At 43.9% G+C, this 21,016-nt stretch overlaps 1 protein-coding gene across 3 annotated transcripts in view; it reads left to right on the top strand.

Annotated features, from left to right (window-relative positions):
* The first annotated feature begins 396 nt into the window (after window positions 1-396).
* TAFA4 (TAFA chemokine like family member 4) overlaps window positions 397-21,016 on the top strand; it is a 112,374-nt gene continuing 91,754 nt past the window's right edge. For 2 of the 3 annotated variants that reach the window (XM_084632834.1, XM_084632832.1), the window contains exon 1: window positions 397-772. The gene's annotated coding sequence lies outside the window, so the exon portion shown is untranslated. Of the gene's footprint in view, window positions 773-14,804; window positions 14,893-15,649; window positions 15,903-19,475; window positions 19,571-21,016 lie in introns of those variants that run through there. The other variant, XM_084632833.1, reaches the window with a different exon arrangement.

Raw genomic sequence — 21,016 nt, 5'->3', positions numbered from 1 at the left:
GTTACACCAAGACCCCCCCACCCCAGGATTTGCACGGGATGGGGGACAGCGGGCGCGGGTAGGTCTCAGGACTCAGCTCACCTATGAAATCTCCCCCCCCCCCGCGCCCCGTTATGAATGATCTGGGGTTCCCTTCTGGGGTTCCTCTTCCTTCCTCTTCTGGGGTTAAGGTGGCCACGGCGGGGCTCCAGCCGGGCGCCCGGAAAGCACGGGGAAGGGCACGGAGACCTGGGGGCCGGCCGACTGCCCCCCTCGCCCCAGTTCTGCAGCCAGCGGTGGTGACTCGCCTCCGGCGCGGGGGCGGGAGCGGGGCTGGCCAATCAGGGCCGGCTGCCATGGCCAGGGGGGTGGCTTTCTGGGCCACTCTAGTTTCAAACCGGAGCTGCTGCAGCCTCCCCGGCTGAGTCTCCGCTCGCCGCGCTGGGGCTCGCCCGGGAGTCGGGCGCAGCTGGCCGCTGGGGGGGAGTCCCCGGGGGGGCGCGTCCCTCCCCTCCCCAGCCTCCCGGCCCCACCGACCCGGCCGCTTCGGAACGTCCTTCCTCCCTGCCCGGCTCCGGCGGGCGCGCTCCGCCCGGGCCATGGGCGATGAGCCTGGGTGAGTGAGCGCCGGGACGCGCCGGCCGGCTGCAGCTGCGCCCCGGAGCCGGGCTCGGACCCCGCGGCCCCATGGCGAGCGCCCGGCTGCCCCAGGCGCACGGCTGAAGACAGGCCGGGAGAGGGCTGGGTCCGTCGGTCCCCGGAGCAGACAGACAGACAGGCAGCCCGGCTCCAGGTGAGGCCGGGGGGCGCCCCCCTGGGTCTCCTAACTTTCGGGGCAGGGGGAGCGGGCGGCTCGCCTGCCCTGGGTCCTCCCCTTCGGCTCCTTGGGGGTCCGGGGACCCCAAAGTCTGGGGAAGGGGCTTGTTCCGAAAGGACCCCGGAGCGCCTGTCCCCCGGTATCCTGTGGCGGCGGGGCTGGGGGAACTGGGCTGCTCGGTGCCGGCTCTCTGCTTCCCGGGGGGACCCCGGGGGGAAGTGGGGTGTATGTGAGCGGCCCCGAGCAGGGGGAAGAGCGTGGATCTGCGGGGCGGGGAGCGCCCCAAGGCGGGTCACCCCATCGGCCTCCCTCCGGGGAGAGCCCTTGCGAACGGCTGCCCGTGAGTTCGAGCCCGGAGCCCGAGCTAGTGGCTGTCGGGCGAGCTTGGTGAGGCGGCAGGGAAGAGGCTGCCTACGGCTGGCGGTGGGCTCTGCCCTGGCAGCAGGGGTAGGACCCCGCCGTGCCGGGGAGTTGATGCGACTAGCGGGGCACCAGCGGTGGCCGGTGGGAGCTGCCCGGGTGCAGCCGCGGCCGAACGGATCGGGTTTGCTGGGGGAGGGCGGAGACGTGCCGGGGTTTGTGGGGTACAGGAGGAGGGTCCCCCTCCTTCCTCCTCCAGCCTATTGGCACCCTGCAGCCGGGCCCGCTGAGGAAGCGCTGCTGAGGTCCCGGTTTAATCACGGGGAATTTTATCGGGGAGATAAGCGCCTCGGCCCCCAAGTCCTGGGACAGCCGCGATCCACCCTCCTCCTGGCCCAGAGGGCAGCGCTGGTTAGCCGGGCTCTCCTCGCTTGTCTGCTCCGCTTGTTCGCTTCCTCGCCTCTTCCTCCGAGCGCTCGAGATGCAAGACAGGGAAGCCCTGGAAGGGGCCGAACAAAGTTTCGGTCCCATCAGCCTACCGAGTTCAATGTGGTTACGGTTCCTCTTGCGGTTCTGCTATTGCCCGTCTCCGGAGTCCTCTCCCGGCCACTACGCGGGTGATCAGGGCTCGTGTCCGCAGCTTTGGGTTTACTTTTGATCACTTGCGTTTGAAGGGCTACAGAGCGGAGCCTGCCCTCGAATGAGCTTTCAATCGCTCCTAACCACAGCTGGATTTGTTTAGCCAGAGGGATTGCTCTGATTCTGGGAGACTCCAAAACCCACCCAGCGCCGGACTGAAATGTTCCCTCCCCTGTCCTGAACGCGTCCGCATCTGTCCGCTGCGCTCCGTTTTGTCTGGCAGTGTGTGTGCAGACGACAATATGTTAAAAATCCACAAAATCAGAAGGTTCATAGGATTTTTTTATATTGCCAATTTAAACTATATTTTGACTCTTTCTCACTGATTACTCGTGCGGTACAAAATGAATAACTCTTGACAGCATACTCCCCATATGCCGCTCAGAATCCTCCAAGGTGCATGCTTAATCATTGCATTACAACTTGAGCACAGATGTGTTTTGAAATTGCTTTGACATGTATGTTTTTCTGACAGTGTTTCATAGCATGCACTATGTGCATATTTCTGTAACTATAATTGCTATGTATAGTTAAAGGGCACAATAGGAATTTGCACTTCGCTGATCATTTAGTGTAAAAGTGTTATTAACAAAGTGCAACATTTGTTCTGCAAACCGGTAGTAATACAGTTTAATCCATGAATGCAATTATCAGAATCATTATGGATAAATAACGATTTATCTGTTCCCAAAGTGACCCTCTGAGTATGTGCAAGCTGCATCAATTCACCAATCAGGACCTCCATTACTTGAAGGTAGACCTAGCATTTTACAATGCTTTTTTTTAAGTACATCTGCCTTCAGATTTGACTCGTCTTGCCACCCCCATAAGAAAGTACCAGCATGTCAATTTACATTACTAAGAGTATCTATATTTGATGTAAATAACATACTTTCATGGCTGTTCTACCTGTGAAAATGTCATGAGCAATCAGAAAAGCTTATTTTTGCAGATGTCACGGTTACATTTTTGTTCCTGAGAAATGGATTTGACTTCATTTTGCTAAACATTATGGTTCCTGAAATAGTTTTTATTTCCTGGACCAATTGTCTCACCGCTGGCAACCTCTTAACATTTTCAAATGGGAGTTCTTGAACACATACTTTATTTTAGCTAGGGATATTACAATCCCCATTCCTCTCAATGAAGCAGGCATTCTTTGTTGACCCCATTCCACTCTGAAAATAAAAAGCACCCCATCCTCTCTCTTTCAACACTGTAGCTTTATTCTCTGCTCCAGTGATTTACTATATCACTTACACTGATGATACTTGCTATGTAGATGATTGGGGTAATGTGCATGATGTTAAAACTGCAGTCAGTAGGGATTAATGCATGGGTATGACATCACCAGCAGCCAATCAGGTGACTGCTTTGGACACACATTGACCAAAATTGTATTCTAAAACTGATTTAGTGATTCTGCATTGCTTCTGATGACTAGGGCAAGTGTTGACAGAATGGACTGATTCTTAACAAGTTTGGATTGCCTTTCCCCTGTCCCCAGAAGGAGTTGAAAAATACCCACTTTTCAAAGATTTCGGGTTAAGAGATCGGTTGAATGTTGATACCTTAGTTTTCAATAAACCAGACATTAGTACAGTGTGCTACTGCCTGATTATTAAAATAAAAAAACCAACTTGATGAGGTCTCAATCCAGACCATGAGTTGTCATCTGAACAATCATGTTTCTATACATCCTATATTTGCAGTTGCAGGCACTAAATAACATTAGTGCTCTGGATGTGATCCTACTGCAACCTTTATATGAGTAGCCACGAAGGGTTGCAGACCTGGGCCCTATCTTTTTATTACCTTGCTATACTCCAATTAAAAAAAAAACAACAATAGCTTTCGGTAACTTTTGCAGTATTGGGCCGATATTACTGAATCTGACCCAACTTTTGTAATGCACATAATGTCTATGTACAATCTGTTCTCTTCCACTTCATGACACTCACTTAAACATTATTGTTATGTTATCATTTTGGGCCTGATCCAATGAAAAGATTTTGATTGACTTCAGTGGAATTTGAATCAAACCCACGTGTGGATATACCAAATACGGTCTGCTTGTAACTGGTGTACATTCCTTTGTTACTATTTTTTTCACATTCCCTAGAGTTCACACTTTTGAGCCGATTTAAAAATATTTTGTGCACCAGGTTCAATCACTGGAGTGTTTAATTTATATTGTTTCTTAGCAATTATTAAATAATCACTGCAGTTTTCATATGTAGGAAGTATTAAATTTCAGTGACCCGCATGAAGTATTCCCGCATTGCCCTGATGCTCCCCAGGAGTGTGTGTTCTCATGCCTTGGCTACCTGTAAGAGGTGACAGGATACATTTAATGAATTACCTTTTAAATTAGAAGGCAGTAAACAACTCATTATTTGATTAGAGCAATATTAAAATTAGTAGAATGTTATAGTCTTTTCATATCCTGTGGCACAATTTTACTAGCTAGGAAGTGACATGAGTTACTGTAGAGAGGGGAAGTCTCTAGAGAATTGTAATGATTTTCATCTGTGTGAAATCTAATATATATATATATATTTTAGTTGATACTATTGCAGAGTTTTTGCTTTCTGGTTTAAATAAATACAGTTTGTTATTTTGAGTGAATTTAGCGCTTGTGAAGGGTGTTGGGTAGACAGCCTTGAAGGTTGAAATCCCCTAATTAGAGAACAAGAACAGCTTCGGCAGTGCTAAAGCAAGTGTGATAATGGTCTTCAGTTCTGTTTTGAGGGGTCCTCTGCCTTCTAGAAATGAGATGGTAGCTCTGTCCCCAGCCTCACTTAATCTTTGGCCTCTATTCAGGCTTCCCGCCTGTGGTCACTGTGGTTTATGTGATGTGCTTAACTGCCTGCTGAGGTCATGATCCAAAACTCGTTGAGAAGACTCCATTGATGTCAATGACCTATGGAACAAGCCCTAAGAATGTCATTTCAGTTCACATACACCACCAAACAGGTATCACATGGTGACATGGGGTGGATTTGAACTGGTGATCAGTAGCAGTGAAAGTACGTATACTGTCTTCATTGATTCTCCTCTGCCAATTTTTTTATTTAGTTAGGGTCAACTCCTGCAGTCCTCACTCAGTCAGAACTCCCATTTTGCCGGAGTAAAGAATGACGCTCTCAGGATGATTGTGCCTGAGTAAGGACAGGCTCTATCTGATACTGCTTCTGATTTTAAAAACATGTGTGCAGGTAAACGACAACGAGGTGTTTGGTTGAGGGTGGTTAATGACGGTAAACAATTTTCAGGTTCTCCTTGAAGAAAGGTCCCTATAAAATCTTGAAAGTGTTCCACTCTTGGAACTCCCTTTGACATTAATGCGTGTTCTTCCTGCTGTAAAGCCACTGCAGGATCAGGTACTTCATTTACAACTACGCTTAATTTTATTTTACCGTAAGGGGTGTATATAGTTAGTAACACCTGGATGCTGCAAAGCAAACATTTCATACTTCTCCTGCAGCGTATGTGTCCCTGCCTAAGCCATTGTATTAAAGAAATTTCCATGAGCCAGGAATGCTAGAATCTCTGCAGCATATATTCACAGAGCCAGCTACCATCCCTGCACTGGCTGGATGGTGTTTTCAGCTGTAATGCATGCTGAGCGCTTGCAAACGAGGGGGATTTACTTTGGATTTGTGCCACTGTAAGCAGAGTGTCCGTGCTGCTCTAAAGAATCCCAGGAAAGCCAATAGGAAACGGCAGGTTATTGCAGATTTCCACAAGCCACATCACTGAAACGGAACACTTTTTAAGTGATTGCTTTGTAGCTCCTTTATGCCATGGGCCTGATTCCTTACAGGAGTTACTCTATTGGAGTCCATGGTTTTATGCCAGTGGACAACCCAAATGAGGGAAAGTAGAATTAAATTTCATGGTGGTGCTACTAATTTTTGAAAAATGTAATAGTAATTGAAACACAATGGAAGGGAGAGCTTTGACCATAGAATCTTCATGGTCAAGTCTGTCTTCTTGTAGAATATTTTCCTCAACAAAGTGCCCACACAAAGAACGTCTCTCTTTCTTGTTTGAAATGACAGCTCCTGTGCTCTGGGAGACTGAGCAATGATAAATAAAGCAAGCAACGGTATTTATAAATCATGCTTTGCATGCAATGCTGAAGGTAACAGTTTGGTTAATATACCTGGTAAAAAAACCAAACAAACAGGTTTGGGCTTTGTTGCCTTTGTTTTCTGAACCACCAGCTGCAGTACAGGTTTAATTATGTTGGTAAAGTCCTGCTGATAAGAAGTGTGTGTTTTCAGTTGGGCTAAGCCTGGCCATCCTAATTGTGGGAACAACTTACACCTGGTAAAGGTAGGTTGGGACACTGACAGTTTGGTTCTTAAAGGGACAATAAGCAATTTTTCCACGCTGTATCAAGAAAAACGAAAACATGATTCCGGTTGTCAGAGCAAGCCCTAGGCATGGATAAAGCAACTAACAGATTTAACAATTTTGAAATGAATTGCAAACCTCTGGCTCATGTTTGTACAGTCCAGGATATCAGAAACTATGCTTGCATTTTACAAACTATGCACCACATTCTCCTTGGACATAGATTTCAAGGGTTACTAATTATGTAAGTCTGCGGAGAATTTGGCCCTTTGTTCAGTAGCTTTAGTAAGAGTGAGGGCCAAATCTAGACCTCTTGGAAGCAGACAGAATGGCACTGAATGTTTAATTCTTTGCAAAATTAAGTTTTGGTTTTTGTACTGAGATGCCTTTCAATGGCAAACGTTGCAATGCACAGATAATTGTGATAGCTTGAGAATCTGATACAGCAATTAAACAGCAGGATTCTGTTCTTCCATTTGTTGCAAGAGACATGGATGTATTAAGAATTCAAACCTTAGCATAAGTTATTGATGTGTCAATGGACTCCCATATTGTTACCCACCTTAACATTGTGGAGGTTGTGGTATTTTAGGATCAGGGGATGTATGACTGGTTGGGTCTAGTTACCTCAGGATATCTGTGGTGCTCCCATTACTCAGTGAAAAGTTTGTGTTTCTGGTAGTTTGATCAGTGAATAGAAGTACATTGCAGACGTATTTATGTAGTGAAGTGCAGACGTTTTCATTACTAAGGAAGGATTTATCTTGTTACAGTAGTGAATTTAGGATGCTAAGCTGTGATATTTTTCCTGTTTCTAGAATGTTATGTTGCATTAAAATCAAATCCGGGTGACCATCCTTTTCAATTTAAACCACTACAAGATGCTAATAACGTTGGAGACAGCAAGTTTCCAACTTCAGAAAAGAGCATCATTTATTATTTTTCCTGGTAAAATTCATTCAACCCGCTGAGATTAACTGTAATTATTTTTTAAAATAAAAGAAACTTGGTTTGGATCTTCAGCACCAATAACCCTTGAGGATCCAAGCCATGACATAGTAAATCCATCTTAGTAAAATTAGATTTTTGGGTCTCCCTAATCCCCCCTGCTTCTGGAAAAATAAAAGATCCTAGAGCACATTTAGTGGGTACCCCACAAACCCTTTTCATTCATCCCTGCCTCCTGCTCCCAGTCACTGGGAATGATGAGTGAAAAAATCTTTTTGGACCTGGCTACTTTCTGCTGTTGCCCTGTACGCCGCAGACCTTCAGGCTGGTGGGGGAAATTGGCTGAGCCATTCCCCCAGGTTCCTACTATTGCTGCTCCAGTGGATGGTTTCTGATTGAGCACCAGGGTTCTGAAGTTCCTTCTGCTCTCTTCTAATGAACAGAAGAAGTGGGATGCTTGGCTTTGCTGGTCTACATGTGCAGCTAACTACATGCCTTGCCCCTGTTGCTGGAGGCTTCACTAACTGCTCTTTAGAGGAGCTGTGTTTCAACAACAGGCAAACAGCTGCTGTTTCTGGATTTGAAGTGGTCCGTAGAACTTCTTAGGAGGTCTTTGTGGCTGGTAGGGCCTCCACAGCCACCCCAGCCTCGCTTCACGGGTGTTTTGGGAGGAGGTGGGTTACGAGGCTGCATGCTGGGATATATGGGGTTTAACTCATGGTGGTTGTTGCTGGGCCTGACTCTTGCCTTTAGTCCTGTGGCGTAGTGCCTTACTCCCAGGAGTAGTCACACTGATTTCAATGGAACTACTTATGGAGGAAGGATGCAGCATGAACACAGGTGTACAGGACCCATAAGGATTATCTGCTGCGCTTGCGTTAACAGAATTTGAGCTGTTTGATATGTTAATTTTTGTATCAAATATTGTGTGCTTAATTCCTGCGAAGCACCTAGAGTGTAAGATTGGTGCAGTAAAATTTAAACAAAACACAGGTTCAAGCCCATTTGTATATAAAAGTACTCGGGCAATTGAATCTGAAAATGGTTTCATAACTTGTTGGAATATGGAAGAATTGCTGTAAGGGGGTTCAACAGATGGATTCACTTCCGTTATTTCAGTTCCTTAAGCAGCCGTTCTGAAACTTCAGGTGAACATGCATTATTCTGAGGAATCGGATAAGAGAACACTTGAAACTTGCATGACTGAAGCCGAAATATATTTCAGGTGGGTTACTGGGAAAATATTTACCAATTGCAGGGTTTGCTTGATTCCAGGCTACAAGGGAAAGAAATGGGAAAAACTGAGTTTTTTAATCTAACATTGACTTTTAGTCTGGTGCTGGATATTTTATTATTTTTGTTTAGTTTTATAGGTTTTAGCATAAATGAGTAGGTATTAACATAATCCGAATATCTTCACAAACACCTACTTTTAAAAATCTGCAGTGAGTCTACTATTTAGGAGAGTCTTACCTGAGAAGGAATCTTCCCCCAATTTCTAGATGTACCTGACACAGATAAATGCAGGGAGGGATGGTTTATTTTATGGAAGGATTAATGGAATGCTCCAACAGAGGAATGGATCGCTACGTTGCAAATAAAGTATGTTTTAAAAATGAATGGCATTCAGGATGTACTCATAAATTAAAAGCACTTCTACCAAAAAAAAATCTATGTTCGTCTTACTGTGCATGTTGTTAATAGTTCAGGACATTCATTATTTAGATTTAGCAATAAAAAGACCATACAGAAGCTTTGAGCACCTCAAAAATAATTAAACTTATCATAACAATGATAACGTGTATATTAACTTCAGCCTGCTTGCAGCATTAAATAATTCAATGGAGATAATTTACCTCCGTCAGCTGATAAATAAATAAACTCCCCTCCCACCCCCACCAACCTGGAAAAATCCCCAGAACATCTCTTTATGTCCATCCTGTGCAGAAGCATACCTGTTCTACCGCCCACCCCGAACCAAAACCCTGAGAAATAACATCAAAGTTATTGTACAAATGTGAGAGCTTATTGCAAACGTTGGGGAAATATTCCTTCCAATGACTTGTTACATGACTTCCAGTTCTTAACAATCTTGCATGGGCTCCAAGCCAACCAATAATGTATCCAGAAATGTCCAAATTCCTGCATATGATACTCTAAATCAGTTTTTCAGCCCCATTTCATTTGCACTAGTCCACCCCCCATGCATGTATGTAGCGAAACCAATTAAAAGGGCTATACAATTGTTTAGGATTTAAACAGTTAATTACGGTATAATCCTGCATCCCCCTAGGTATCCAGTACTCTCAGACTTTAGCAGAGGTTACATATGTATAAGGACAAAAAAATTCTGACCCTGTTTCTGTCTACAGAACCCTGCAACCAGAATTGGGTTCTGCAATGGGACTTACTCGCATGAGTAAAGGTGAAATGATCAGGCCCATAATTGCTTCATCTTAAGAAGTTGTATCTAAATTTGAGTATTTCTCAGATAATGTTAATTTATTTGAAAAACTGTAGATCACATTTGTTCTCTAGTCACAATCTATTCTCCAGCTTTCTGTTTGTTGTTTTTGTTGGGAGGATTAAGGGGACCAGCATTTAACCAGCCTCTTTGCAAAAGGCCATGAAAGCCAGAGGAAAATCAATGTTTTTAGCACTGGTAGGCTTTTGAAGTGTGGAAGTTGAACATATTTCCCAGTGAATTGGACTTTATCAGCGAATAAGCTATTAATGTTAAATCTTGCTTAGGACTGTAGCAGATGATGGCAGCTATATGTAATAATTGATTGTTACCAATTTGGTTCTCCTCTTTGCTAAAAACACCATACTAAATAAACCAATTTGTAATGTTGGTGTAAGTACATTTTTATATACAAATAACATGTTCTGTTACAGTTATGTACTGCAGTCTTTTGTTTAAAGTCTTTTTTTTTTTTTTTGCTACACAGCGGGTTAAAGCAAAAGATGTAACAAAAGTTAAATTTTGAATACTTTACTAAAATTGCTGCTGGTTATGAACAGTAAGGTTTAAGAATAACATTATAAAATGGGGTTTTGAATGGATCTTTCTGTATTTCTAATTGGAGCGCTAACAGTAAAACTGTACCCTCCATATAATACATATGCAATTTGTTTTTAAATGTCAAACCAATTTTTGCTGCTACTTTAAAAAAAAATCACAAGAAAATAATTCTGTTCAAGTTCCCCTTAAATATGACCAAAATGACAATGACATTATTAAGGAGAAGGACCAGACTAGCTGGAGGATATGCATTCGTCACATGAGTTTCACAAATAGATGTTGATTTAGATATTGATAGTAAAGACACGTTCTAGTCATTTTATAGAATTAACAATTGATCAGCTTGTTATGTCCTAGTCCTTCGTTACAGCGTGTTTATTCATTATTGTCATTACAAAGTGGAAGTAGCTGAGATCATGATGATTAGCAATGCAAAATCTAAAAGCAGTGAAATCTGTTTTAATATTAAAACTTTTGCACGGATACACCCTTTTGAGTAATGTATTGATTCCTGCATTTCACAACACGACTTAACTTAAACATCTTTGTCAATTTGCAGTTCACTTACATTTTTCAGAAACTCAGGCCTATGTGTTTTCACAATATCAATGAATCAGGCTTGTAACAGTGTAATGTGTAGTGTAAAACATTCTTTTCAAATTATATTAGGTTATGTCTTGGTCTATGTAAATATACATAGATATATAGTTACAACTGATACACTTAAATATGCTGGCATAGGTGAATGCAGAGATGGTATTGCAGCAAATATATTCATGATTGTTTGTTTGCTTGTTACTAAATGTGTCATTTCTTCTAAATCAGCGGTGACTTAAGCTTGGGCAAACTTCAGAACAAAAATACCCAAAGAGGCTTCTCCTGGTATATTTGACTAATATATTGAAGAAGATAAATAGTTATTTTTAAAATGTATTACACAGTAGAACTGATCACAAAGGGAAACCATTTTACAAATCTGAAAGTTAAGGTCACCCTGAGATGAAAAGGACACTTACGGTGACTAGAAAACCTCTGCTTCCTGAAGAAATTGAGATTCAAAGTTTACTCTTTTCACAGTTTCTTTTATAAAGCTTTGGGATCCCAAGTGTAAAAGCAGAGTCTGTTTTGATGTTCAAATATTTCAAACTATATAGTACATGGAAAATAAGATTCTATCTTCCAGCCAATGCTATAGATTAGTTTTAGTATCTTAATTTATCTCAGTGTATCAAGCTCTAATGATGAGTTTTATAATACAATATCATACTGTTTTACAATAAAATTGGTAAACATTTAATTTAAAACTTTTAACCAATACTTCCCCCCCATCTCTTCTTTACCTTTCCCAGATAACCCTTCTTGTTCTAAAAATCCAGCATATATTTTAGTCATACACATATCACGGAGCAAATAATGCATAATTCACACTTCTTGTGTGAGTATGGAGGTATGCTCAACAGCATTTTATTAGGATTTGTTAATTACACTAATGAATTATTTTCTGTCTGACTGTCTCATCTTAGCTAATATTGCTAACCTGTTTGAGCTGAAGCAAATCAGGACAACATTGATATATATATTTTTGAAAACTGAATAATGGTAGATCTAGACTCATAATTTTTTAATTAGGTCATTTATCTTCATCTATGTTTATCAGTGGAAAGTACTAAGATGTATTAGCAGTTTTTTATGACATGTTTACATACATAACAAAAGTTAAAATGTAACCGAGTTGTGTATGGAATATTTCTGATTTCTTCTTTAATTTTCAGCACAACTTTATAGTGGTTTTTTGTGTACTAGAGGGGTTTAATTTGCTGCTTGTTTTGCTGTTTGCAGTAGTATGGCATGTCATTGCTTATACAGTAGTTTAACTTAGGGTGTAATTAATATTTGAGTTCAGACTTTGAGCCTCATCCTGCAAAAACACTGCAATGCTCCTTACTGAGAGTAATAATACCTATCTTTTTGTTTAGTGCTTTTCATCAGCAGATCTCGAAGTGGTTCAGTCCTTTAATGTATGTATCCTCACAATCCCCCTGTGCGGTAGGAAGATGGTGTTATCCCTCTCTGACCTTTTACAACTGAGGCACAGAGAGGCTAAGTGACTTGCCCAAGATCACATAAGAAGACTGTGGAAGAGAAAGGGATTGAACCCAGTTCTAGGTTAGCACCTTAACCACTGGACCATCCTTCCTCTCATAGTCCCTTTCTGGTCAATGGGACTGCTCACTGTCGTAAACACAATATGGGTTTGATCCTGTGCCCACTGAAGTCAACAGTAAAACTCCATTGACTTTCATGGTGCAAGTAAGCCTGGTCCTGTTTCTAGGACTGGGTCCATAGCCATTATGTTGTGGATGGTATTTCACTGTACAGAAACTCATATTCTGCTCTTGGGTAAAATATACTATGAATGTTAATGCTGGCAAAATACAGGGCCAAATTCTGTTGTTACACTTGTGGAATCCCATTGACTTTAACCCATGCACTCAAATCCATCCTCATTTGTTTTAGTAAATAAAAATATGAACAGCTGAAAAATTTAGGAGATATGTGATCTCTCAAAAGCCATTTAAAATATATAACTTGCAAGATCAACTTGAAAAAAAAAGACAGAATCCTGCACTCCTTATTAAAGCATAATTCCCATTGTCATCTCTGGGAATGTTACCTGAGTAAGGACTGAATCAGAACGTGGGGTTGTATTTCCTATGTGCAGTTGTATGCAAAACAAACCAACCAACCTTCCACATCAAAGAGACTGGATTATGTAGTACTGAACTGCTGCGGTATTTTTACACATGGGAATCTCAAATTTGAAGCCGCCGGCATTTTTTTAGGTTTATATTTACCTTATGTAAATTCCTTCCTACTATATGAATTAAATGTTTATTTGTTGTGAAATGGAGGGGTATAACTATTCAGTAGGGGCCTATTCTAAAGCCCATAGAAATCTAGGGTAAAATTCTGGGGAGAGGAGAGTAGTAGGCTGACAGGACAAATTATTTATAGCTGGTCAAAATGTTTTTCAATTTTTGATTGGAAAAAGTGCCAATTATTTTTTTTTTTATGGGAATCTGCATGAAAACCATTGTCTGACCAGCTCTGCCAATCGTACCCGACATGCTGCCATGCTAAGGTCTCAGTCTTGCAGTTGATGTGGTACCGCCTCTGTATCAGTGCAGAGACCCACTGATGTGAATGGGGCTCTGTTTGGGTGCAGGGATCCATCAGTGCTGGCTTTCATTATGTCAGAGTGGCCATATACTCCTGTAAAATTGTCTGCTGTCCGTGGCCTTTGTTCTGGCAATGTCCGTCACTGGAGAGGACCACTGCCCTAGTGAACAATAGCTGATCTGATCTGCGTTTCTTTGACAGAACGATAGAAGGGGATAAGGGCATATTGCTCATTGTATTTTTCATCTCACTTTTGTGTGGCAGCCAGAGAACTTGATTCTGTGGATGCCCTCATGGGAGGAATCCCATATACGGTACAATGCCGTGAACGAGAAAGCATGCTTAAATTGATCTCCTCGTCCTTAAATTTATCAAGAAACTCCCAGGTCATGGTGGTTTTCAAAGATGAAGATCCCATTGCCCAGAATAGGATGTAGCTATATATGAAAATTGGGACTAGAGCAGTTTAACTCCTTGTACTTCAGGTCAGTGGGTCACTGCCCCTGTTGTTATAGCATTGTCCAAAAGCAGTGTTGCAGTTCAGTGGTTTTCATCCTCTCCAGACAACTCTATTGCTTCTCTAGCACGAGACCTCAGCTGGCTCCCACTGCTGCTTATCCAGTTGTGCTTGGAATTGTGCTTTGGCTTCTCCTGACACCAGTCTCCCAGCTGCCAGTCTCCCAGCTGCAACTCAAGCCCAGCCAACTGGAAGTGGGGACGTCTCAAGGCCAGGCACAGAGGGTCATAATTACAATGGCAAAGGGACCCTAGAGTACCATTCACAAAAAGCCTGAGGTAAGGTGCTAGCACTGGTTTGCCTAGCAGTGGTAACGAACTGTTGCTATAGTTGAGTAATAAGTTTAGGGCCAGTGGAGCTCTTGGCTGATGGTGGGCAGGATTCGACCCTTGATAACTTTTAGACTAAAACTTTCTTTTTCAGGAAGTTGAAAAAATGGTCTCAGCCAATGACATGGAATATCTCTTCCCTTTCTAGGGAAATACCTGCAGGAGAGGGTCTGGGCTGCACAGAACTATGGGAGGATCCCCTTTTAGTGTTTTCCTAGGGTGCATGGCTTGTTCTCCCCACCCCTTATAGGTGGTCATGTCATCAAGGTTTCCTTTGCCTCCGTTAAAACCCAGGACCATCTTTTAAGGTGATTCCTCCAGGATGGAGGAGCTGTGATGCTCCAGTTGGCAGTAAATCTCTGCCAGTGTTTCTGTTGGGCTTCTGTATGAGCAAACAGTCCACGCCTCCTAAATCCCCCTATCTCAGAAAAACATCCCCATATCCTATAGAGTTGGATGCAATTCATCCCAATTACTCTCTGTGGGGTGGGGAGAGAACCCTCTCCCCGAGTATTACTGGTAGCTATCTAAGTGTAGCGGGATGAGTGTTGGCTCAGACTCGGCTTTGATTTTTCTCACTTTTATTGGTTCATCTCAAACTTTAATTTTACTCATTTCATCCACACAAATATTCTGTTTAAACACCAGCCACGTTATGGACTTTGCTACATTCGAAATAACAAAACGGGAGCTGGTGTTCCTAGTTCAGAAGAGGAAAACTGCCAGAAGCAAAGAGGTAAATTAGAGCTGATGAAAATTAATTGCAAACCTGTTCAGTCTGGTCTGTCTTATTGTACCATTATTAAATGGTGTTCAGAAGATCTTAGTCGTAAAAAAACAAAACAAAAACACGTGCTGACTTGTGAGAATTCAGCAAGCAACAGGCTGGGACTTGAATTTCCTTCAGATGTTCCCACTTTGATCTTCACTTTCAATTTTTCATATTGTTTTGGGGCCTTATTGTACTGTGAGAAGAAGACCCAGATCTTTGTAAGCTTCATGCTGATAAGTTTCTATTGAATACTCTCCTGAGTGGTTGAGTTGCTTGTGACTGTGTAGAGGGGCTGAGGGGTGTGGTCCTGAAAACAGATGGAGCCCAGGGATCTATGGGGGAAAAAAAGCTTCAATCTAAGGGATCCCAAGATCTTTACACTGTGTCCAGACCCCATTCCTAGGTGTCTCCCTAGAACAGGGGTTTTTTCAACCTTTTTCTTTCTGAGGCGCCCTAGACATGCTATAAAATCCCCCAGCCCATCTGTGCCACAATGCCTGGCTTTCTGCATGTAAAAGCCAGGGCTGGCATTAAGGGGTAGCAAGCAGGGCAATAGCCCGTGGCCCCAAACCACCAGGGGCACCTAGAAACTAAGTTTCTCAGGTTTTTGCTTCAGCTCCACTTGGCAGGGCTCTGGGCTTCAGCCCCATGCTGCGCGGCTTCGGCTTTCTGCCCTGGACCCCAGCGAGTCTAATGCTGGTCCTATTTGGTGGCCCCCCAGGGACCCCTGGATGAGAACCACTGTCCTAGAAGATGCTCTGCCATTAGCTGCCCTGACAGGATTGTGCCAACCTACCTGAATGGAGAGAAGACTGCATGAAGCAGAAGTTACTACGTATTTTTCCTAGTAGTATTCACTTTCGCTGGACATTCCATTACCAAGCCAGAGACTTTTCATAATCTTCAAGATTAGCTGTGGAGACCTTGGAGGATCAAAAGAATGTTGACTATTCATGAGACACTGCTACTCAAAGGTATTAAGTTGATCAGGGCTCCTGCCAATGGAGAAATAATCAGGAAGATCCTTATGTATTTGAAAGGCAAAATTAAACAGCGCAGAAGTCTGGGTTAGGAAAATGAACATATTTGTTGTGGGTAACCAAAATTAGCCAAGATCATAAACCACATCCATGTCTCCCAATGTGAACTGCATCTTCTGACATACAGATGCTAGTGAATATTTCATACTTGCATGTGCAGGTCCTCACAATGGTGGAATATGTACAGGAGTTAGAACTGACTTTTCAAAGATGCAGCAAAATATTTGGCTTATTTCTAACCCCCCACCCCTTCCGAAAACCTCTTTTCATATAATAGGATTCAATATTGAGATAATGCAGCTCTGTTTGACACAAGCAGAATCAGTCTGTTCTCAGGGTCATCTGATACTGTGTACTTTTGATTAGCAAAGTGTGAAGGAGCACGTGCACACAGAGTGTTTTATGTATTGAAAATGTTTGCGCTATTATAAACATCACAGTCCTCTGCTGAATCTCTTTCAATGATCTTGAGGTAGCTTCTCCCTTTGATTCTTGCCATTGGTGCATCACATTGTCGGAGTATGTCAGGGTGCATCACATTGTCAGGGAGGGGTTTGATTTTTTCAGAAGGCTTAAAAGAACAGTCCTTGCAGTAATGTGGAAAAGGAGACTTTTGTATGTCCAGAGAGAGATTAAAATAGAAGCTTTGTGCTGCGGTGTACAGTGACTTACAGAGGTCTTTTGACTTTATTTGAGACTAACCTTCTAGTGAAGAAAAGGCAACAAGAAACAAGGGCATAAAACAGAAAGCAAGCTGCATGGGCGTTGCATACAACCTCTATTGGAAGGGAGTGGATTAGAGAGTCCTCTGATCAATTTGAGCAGCATTTGGGAGTTTGACAACTAAGCACCTGACAGTTGTTCGGGTGGCAAGCGAATCGTTAAGGAGTGGGAGATATGGGAAATCTACAGGTTACCAGGTGAACTCATGCCAACTGCATATCAGAGAAGGCTGATGACCGTTCTGAACTAAACGCTTCCCCTCCATTTTTGAATGCAGTGACACCCTCTGCTGAGTGAAGATTTCATTATCTGCAGGCTGTCTTCTTATTAATCTTGGCCAAGTAGTGTGTCATTTGTAAGGGGATGTTTTCATTTGGAAAGGGGGCGGGAAATCTAAAACTATTTTCCTCATTGCTTTTTGCATCTAATTAGTAGCCACTAGTAAACTAAAAGACCCTAACAAATTTCTGCTGTGGTCCCTGAGACATGGTGCATTTCTAATAAGAGCATGTTTTCATTAAATAGTCCTGTTATATTTCTTGCTAATGGCCCATTCTCCATTTGTATATCTGCTCTGCATATTACAATGCTATGGAAGTACGGCATGCTATAAACCTAGAATTGGAATCGGTGACAAACTCAAAATGCCTTTTAAAAATGTCTCCCATGGAACTTGTACAGTGAAGGAAATTCAGATGGGAGCAGTTAAAGTGAGTGGGTTTCACTTTTGTGTTCCAGCTCATCAATCATTAAAGAGATGCTGGCAGGTCAAATGGGCCTAAAACTGATTGATTGATTTATGAGAAGAATCCTTTTTTTTTTTTTTTTTTTTTTTTTTGAAAGAGTCTAAATCTCCAAAGTTAAATTAAAAACCACAAACATCCATACATTAGGGTCCTAACTAGGGAGTGATTAATTAACTCAAACCGCACCTGTCCATTAAATCATCTAGTCTGACCAGTTTTTCACAGAACATTAAATTTCTATTTGAGCCCAGTAATGTGTTTGAGTAACACATGCCTTCCAGAAGGGCATCTTTCTGTGTTTGGAGAAAGGTGTTTTTTGTTGGTGTCCCTAGCCTCTGTTTGCCAGAAGCTGGGAATGGGCAACAGGAGGGATCACTTGATGATTACCTGTTCTGTTCATTCCCTCTGGGGCACCTGGCATTGGCCACTGTGGGAAGACAGGGATACTGGGCTAGATGGACCTTTGGTCTGACCCAGTATGGCTGTTCTTATGAGAACCTCCAAACCACAACCTCAGCTAGACACACACCCTTTCCCTGTGACCTCCTGCCAAAAGCAGTGCATTGGCTGGCCTGCACCTCCACAGGACCTGGGCTGCCACGTCTCCCCGGCCCAGAGGCCAAATACCTATTTAGAGATTTGTTCCAGGATGCCGCTGCCTCTCTGGGGAGCTGTGGATAGTGCCGTTACCAGATCTCATTTGCTTATAGATGAACTTCAGGGATATCCAGTGTCTGGGGCTAGATGGGTGTAAGAGCAGGGTGGAAGTGGATGAGGAAGTGGGCAGAGGGTTTTCACAGGATGACTGATGGGGACCAGTTGGGAGAAGGATGTCCCATTGGGAAAACTCAGAAGGCTTGCGTACTTAGGGACCCATGGAGGTTTTGTACCCATTACAAATTCTAGTGTGAACAACTTGTGCTGCTCTATGTACCTGGCTTAGCACACGTGCGCTGGTTCCCTTGAGTTAGAATGCACAGATAACCCATCAAGTGAGGTGTAAATGACAGCATGGGATTAGGCAGGCTTCTGAAAGAAGAGTCGGGGAACGCCTAGATTAATGTTAGGGATGTGAATGGCTTCAGCAGTTTGTTTTAAATTGACGGATAGCCCAGGTAATAGCTAGTCAGCCCAAGCTCTTTGGAAATATTTGTCATTAATCAGAGCTCCTTAATGCAGCTCCCTTGGAAAGGGCTCCAGAAATGCAGTCCCAATTAGAGCAATTGTACTCGCTTTATTAGCTCCTTCATCATGGGCACTACTGCAAACAAGCAAGAGTAGGGATGGGAGAGTGAGATCCTGCTGGTGCAGTTCTAATTCCGGAAGCTGAGGAGGGAGGACCGTGCTACTGGAAATCGGAGGTGAAGTGAGCTGTGGCGGGGAAGCAGAGTCACTCTGGGTTACAGGCCTGAGGCAGTGGTCTCATTGCACTGGCAGGTGGAGGGGGACTTGCACAAGCTCCTCATTAACAGAGCCAGGCATCTGGGCCCCACAGGAGAATCTCTCCGCTTTTATTTTATTTTATTTTTTAAAAAAACCACCCCAAAGGTAAGTTTCTATCCTTTTCTCTTGTGAAGAGAGAAACCCATGCAGCTTGATTGCTAGGGCTGAAAGGAGCAAGAAGCTGAGCTCTGCTGCTCCAGCTGGAGGCTGGGCATTGGGGCCTAAAGCTGTCTTCCCCCGCTGCCTCAACATGCGCTTGTGTACACGGGATTTTCACTGTACTGTGGCAGTGTCCACATGGGATGTCATTGCGCGGAGTCATGCCCTGGCTTGTCCTGCAGTAACTTGCTGTGTAGCCCAGCCATTAACGTAAAATGAGTGAGTGAAGGATCACTCTCGCCTGTTCCTACTGTTTGTTTGCAGGAGTGCCCATGGAGTAGGAGCTAAAAAGGCAAGCTGCCAGCGCGCACGATCTTTCCATGCGCCTCGCCGTTCTATTGTTTGTAATAAAGCCCTACCTCCTGGAGGCATGTGGTTGGGTGAGAATCTCACATTTAATGACAACAACAAAGTTTTTTTTTTTTTTTTTTTTAAGTCCTCCTGATGGTGGAGACAAGCTTGAGAACATGACCCACATGCAGCCTCAAAACCAGAAAGTGAACAAACAGAGCCCACAATTACATTTTTAAAGTAAGTCACAATTTTTTTAAGGCAGTCACGTGATTTTTGAGGGTCTTGACTCATGGTTTTTGAATGCTTAGTGTTGGCAATACTATGTATACCAAAGAATCTTCTCGCTGACTTCCCCCGCGCACCCCCCATCCTTGGTAATAATGTGATAATGAAATTAGCTATGGGGTGTATATGTTGGGGGAACTTACCCAGGCTCTTTCCAAACTATTAGGCCTGGCTTGGCTTAAAATTTTAGCCCTCTCTGAGCCTGGGATGCATCTGACTGCCACTCACTCAGGGCCTGGTTTCACTCTCAGGGCAATAATGGGAGCTGGCTCAGACCCTCCGTCGTCTGCTACACCGGGGTGCACCCGCTGCAGCTGGAGAAAGTTGCTTTTGGCTCCCCTGTCGCCTTAGGATCACATGGGGAATGTGCCGGTGAGACAGTGCTGAGGCCTGACAGGTGGGGTCGGCTCTCTGATGGCTATAGACTCAATTAGCTTCCCCAGTGATGGCTGCAGCCAGCCTCCCCATGCCAGTGCCTGCCTGCCCATCCTCAGCAAAGGGCTAGAAAAGCCAATACTGGGAGCAAGCCTGGAGACCCTCCTCACCACCGATCCTTCACCAGCTAGTTGAGGCCCCCTTGCGCCACCTGAAAATACACCCAGACAGGGGTTCTCACAGATCTTTACTTATTTATGGATTACCAGCATCACAGTGGATAATAATGTCTAACATTATACAGGTGCTTTCAAAACCAACGGCTTACCTTAAAAAGGTGATTTGTCTTTAATCCTGAAGGAGGGGTGAGCAAACAGGTAATGGGAACAGCTGATGTAACGCGGCAATTGGGCATTCAGGATGAATACTGGACTTGACTCGGTGCCCTGCTCAGGACCTCACTGACTTCAATTAACATTGGACAAGGCCATTGTTGCATCGTGTTCATGCCATGCTGTTCTGTCACTGGAAACCTCATCAGGACTGGAAACCTCACCAAGACTGGCTAGGGACGACCGCCCACAGTCAGAGGATACTTGCCTTCCCCAGAATAGATGAGTGTTTCCCTGCTGACTGCCGCAGGGGGCTTGCTTCCCAGCCATCCCACTGATGGCAGGGCACCCACCATGAGGAACGGATGCTAGGTAGGTGAGCTACATAGAACAGCCTACATGGGACCAGAGGAAAGTGCAGGAAATGAAGGGGAGGGATAGAAGGGTCTAGGAGTTTGCATAGAGGAGGAAGAAGGGGAGGGAGATTTTGTTTTTATTGGGGAGGAAACTGTATGGAATTTGCAGGGCTCCTTGGGGTGGAGGGGGCGTCTTCTAGGACATGTCCTGAATCTCTCTAGTGGAGGTGGAAAATGGCAATGCTTTTGGCAGGGCAGTGTTGGTGGCTGGCTTGAGGGGATATCCTTAAACTAGTCCCTCACCTTTCCAGTCATGCTGCCATCCTCCATACACC

The sequence above is a fragment of the Lepidochelys olivacea genome, assembly GCF_965140295.1.
Source record: "Lepidochelys olivacea isolate rLepOli2 genome assembly, chromosome: 7".
Taxonomy (NCBI): Eukaryota; Metazoa; Chordata; order Testudines; family Cheloniidae; genus Lepidochelys; species Lepidochelys olivacea.
This window is presented reverse-complemented; position numbering and strand designations above follow the sequence as displayed.